The sequence below is a fragment of the Mus caroli genome, unplaced genomic scaffold (assembly GCF_978045245.1).
Source record: "Mus caroli unplaced genomic scaffold, Mus_caroli_1 scaffold_6, whole genome shotgun sequence".
Classification (NCBI taxonomy): Eukaryota; Metazoa; Chordata; class Mammalia; order Rodentia; family Muridae; genus Mus; species Mus caroli.
The window spans coordinates 24,704,091-24,708,357 of record NW_028227261.1 but is presented as its reverse complement, the minus strand read 5'-3'; the positions used below and the strand labels follow the sequence as shown (position 1 = coordinate 24,708,357).

Genomic DNA, 4,267 nt, shown 5'->3' with positions numbered 1-4,267 from the left:
CGAAGGAATGCCTGGATTCAATCTCCAGCGTCCCCAAAATCCAAGCTGGTGGCCCACAACGACAGTCCCAGCCCTTGGAAGGTGGAGGCAGGCAGGGTCAGGAGTTCAAGGTCATTCTCAGCTCTCCCAGGTCAGTTCCAGGCCAGCCAGGGCTCTATGAGGCCTGTCTTAAAACAAAACAACACAAAATTAAAAAAAAAAAAAAGCTGAAACTTAAGGGACAGGAAGGGGCTTCTGGGTACAGGAAATAAGGAAAGGTGTCTTGGTCTGGCTTCTGCTCCATGGGTGATAACTCATCAGGATGTGTATTTAAGGTGTGCATCCTTCTGTACAGACCTTTGCCTTCAAAGTGTTTCTGAGGCCTGGGGCTCACTCTTAGTGGTTAAGAGCACTTCCTGCTCTCCCAGAGGACCCAATGCTAGCTCCCAGCACTGTGTTGGATGGCTCCCAAATGCCTGTAGCTCCGTCTGTCACCCTCTTCTGGCCTCCAGAGGCACCCACACATGTGGCATACATTTATATAAATGCACACACACACATAAATACAAATTAACCACAAACCGGGCTGTGGTGGCGCACGCCTTTAATCCCAGCACTTGGGAGGCAGAGGCAGGCAGATTTCTGAGTTCGAGGCCAGCCTGGTCTACAAAGTGAGTGCCAGGACAGCCAGGGCTACACAGAGAAACCCTGTCTCGAAAAACCAAAAAAAAAAAAAAAAAACAAATCAAGGGCTGGAGATATGGCTCAGCAGTTAAGAGCACTGACTGCTCTTCCAGAGGTCCTGAGTTCAATTCCCAGCAACCACATGGTGACTCCCAACTGTCTGTAATGGAATCTGATGCCCTCTTCTGGTGTGTCTGAAGACAGCGACAGTGTACTCATATACATCAAATAAATAAATAAATCTTTTAAAAAATAAAAATAAAATAAAATCAAGGAGGGAGAGGTGGCATACACCTTTAATCCCAGGACTAGGGAGGCAGAAACAGGCGGATCTCTGAGTTCGAGGCCAACCTGGTCTACAGAGCAAGTTCCAGGACAGCCAGGGCTGCATAAAGTGGTAGAGCATTTACTTAGCAAGCACAAGGCTCTGGGTTCGGTCCACAGCTCCAGGAGTGGGTGGGTGAGACAAAAAACAACAATAAATCATTTCTTTTTTTTTAATTAATTAATTTATTTATTATATGTAAGTACACTGTTGCTGTCAGATCTCGTTACGGATGGTTGTGAGCCACCATGTGGTTGCTGGGATTTGAACTCTGGACCTTTGGAAGAGCAGTCGGGTGCTCTTACCCACTGAGCCATCTCGCCAGCCCAATAAATCATTTCTGAAAGAGTATTTTTGCAAAAACAGTTATAGGAGCCAGGGTATACAGCTCAGGGGATAAGAGTGATTGCCTAGCTTGCACAAGGCTCTGCGTTCCACTTTCAACACTAGAAAGGAAAACAGAAAGAGAGAGAGAGACTGAGAGAGAGAGACAACCATAGAAACTGAACAACTGAGCAGATGAAACACTGAAAACTGGCCAGTTACAGCTGGGAGAAGGACAATTCTAGGATTAAAATGTGTGTGGACAGCCGGGCGTGGTGGCACACGCACTCCTTTAATCCCAGCACTTGGGAGGCAGAGGCAGGCAGATCTCTGAGTTCGAAGCCAGCCTGGTCTACAAAGTGAGTTCCAGGACAGCCAGGGCTACACAGAGAAACCCTGTCTGGAAAAAAGCCAAAAAAAAAAAAAAAAAAAGGGTGTGGACTGTGGGAACTGAGGACCTGATCCTCAGCGGCGGGGGAGGGGGGGGGGGCTTGTTATAGGAGGAGAGGTGCATTCCAAAGCTGGAAGAAGTGAACAGGTGTGAAGAGCAGGAGTAGTTTTTGGCCCCTGCCTCACACTGCACCGACGGCGAGGCACCGTGAATCATGGGTGTAAACGTGATACAGCTGCTACATGACAGCATATGGAGTCAGGCAAGGTGGTGCATGCCGAGTGAGCGTCCTGTCCCAGCTCTCAGGAGGGGAAGGATTATAACGTTGAGGCCAACCCAGGCTAGCTAACAAGATTCCATCTCAAAAACCCAAGGGCTTGGTGATCGGGTAGGAAAGTAAGGGGGTCGGGTGGAGGGAGGAAGGAGGAGAGAAAGAAAGAAAAAGAAGGCATTTGGGAGACCTTTCATGACCTGTGAGACTCAAAGCTTTTTGTCAGTTTCGAGCACGCTAACCACAGTCTGACGCAAGACACAGACCTATTATCATCTCAGTTCTCAGAGACCAAGACAGGAGGATCGTGTGTTTGAGCCTAGCCTGGGCTAAATAACAGCATCCTGGCTCAGAAAAGGAAAAAAAAAAAGAGCCTGGTAATGATATCAAATACCTGAAATTCTAGCACTTGGGAGCCCAGGATAGCTCTGAACTTGTCCTCCTACAAGAGACCCTAGGTCAAAACAACAAACCAGCCAGGTGTTGCCCATGCTCCCAGCACTCGGGAGGCAGAGGCAGTCTGTCTGATCTCTGAGTTCGAGACCAGCCTGATCTACAGAGTGAATTCCAGGACAACCAGGGCCAGAAACACTGTCTCAAAACAACACCAACCATCACCACCAACAACAAATAACAACAAGTGTCTGAGTTCCAGGCCACCTGGTCTACACTAGCAAGTTCCAGGCCAGCCAGGGCTATGTAGTGAAACCCTGGTCTCAAAACAAACAAACAAACAAACAAACAAACAAACAAAAAACCAACAACAAAGAAACAGAAACAGATGAAGCGAAGAGCAGAGGAGTTGGTGCTCCATCCTGAGGGTAGTGGGTCATAAGAAAGGGGATTAAGGTGGGGGAGGGGGGGATAAACAGGCTTCATGACTTCGAGTTACCTTCTCTGCTATGCTCCAGACAGCAAGATATTGCCTAACACCTAAGCACCCAATGCAAAAGGAATCAAAGGAAAACCGGCTCCCTTGCTCAGCAGAGACAGGGCAAGGCTTGGATTCTACCCCTTTGCAACCAGGACGCAGTTTTACAACTTGAAAAGTCACTTAATCCAGGTGCCAGTATGAGGTGGGGCACTGCAGGTGGGGCCTGGCGGTGAGGCCTGTCCTGCAGGGCACGTAGCCCTGGTCTTCCAGGAGCTGCAGTCTGCCAGCTGCCACCCATGCCACAACTCCTCCTCCCACTCCACTGGCTGTGCTCAGCACCTGGACACCCCCTCCTCTTTCCAGTCTTCCTCTCAAGGGAGGAGAGAGCTGGGCAGGGACGGGAGCCACGAGTTTCCTCCACCCACTCCCACACAATAGAACCTGTAACAGATGGAGAAGACAACAGGCACCCAGGTTCCTGCAGGGTCCCCTCCCCTGCCAGGCCTTCAACTCGGTGAAGAAGTGCATGTCTGGGATCCCAGCATTCAGGAGGTAGAAGATGGTGGGTCTCTGTGAGTTCAAGGCCAGCCTGGTCTATATAGGGAGTTCCAGGAAAGACAGGGCCACACAAAGAAACTCTGTCTCGAAAAATCAAAAAAAGAAATAGGGTGAGGATGTACCCTGAGGAGCAGAGCCTTTGCCTAGGGTAGCCCTAGGTTCAATCTCCAACAACACGCGAACTAGACATGGTGGTGCCCACCTTCATCCCCCGCACGCACTTGGAAGACGGAGGCGGAAGGTTCAGAGACTCATGGTCGTCTTTAGGTTATAGACCCAGTTTCAGGGAAAGCCTGGGTTATATGAGACCCACATGATGGAAACAGAGAACTGACCATTTCAGGCTGTCCTCTGCCCTCCACTCAAGTCCTCTGAGGCATGCCACCCAAACAGACTGAATAAATCACATGGAAGTTTAAAAAAAGATTTATTTATTTATTTATCTCTTGTATGTGGGTACACTGTCACTGTCTTCAGACACACCAGAAGAGGGCATCAGATCCCATTGCAGATGATTGTGAGCCACAGTCAGTGCTCGTAACCACTGAGCCATCTCTCCAGCCCCACATGCAATTTTAGTTCTTTTTTTTTTTTTTTTTTTTTGGTTTTTCAAGACAGGGTTTCTCTTTATAGCTCTGGCTGTCCTGGAGCTCACTTTGTAGACCAGGCTGGCCTCGAACTCAGAAATCCGCCTGCCTCTGCCTCCCGAGTGCTGGGATTAAAGGCGTGCGCCACCACGCCCGGCGCAATTTTAGTTCTTTACTCACTCTTTTCTGACTTGAGAAAGCTGTACATTGGCCAGGAATCGAACCTGGGCCTCCCAGGTAGCAGGCAAGAATTCTACCACTGAACCACCAATGC

At 49.3% G+C, this 4,267-nt stretch overlaps 1 non-coding gene across 1 annotated transcript; it reads right to left on the bottom strand.

Annotated features, from left to right (window-relative positions):
- Positions 1 to 4,196: 4,196 nt before the first annotated feature.
- On the bottom strand, positions 4,197 to 4,267 carry Trnas-gcu (transfer RNA serine (anticodon GCU)). Its single transcript has one exon. It is a non-coding gene; the product is annotated as a tRNA-Ser (tRNA).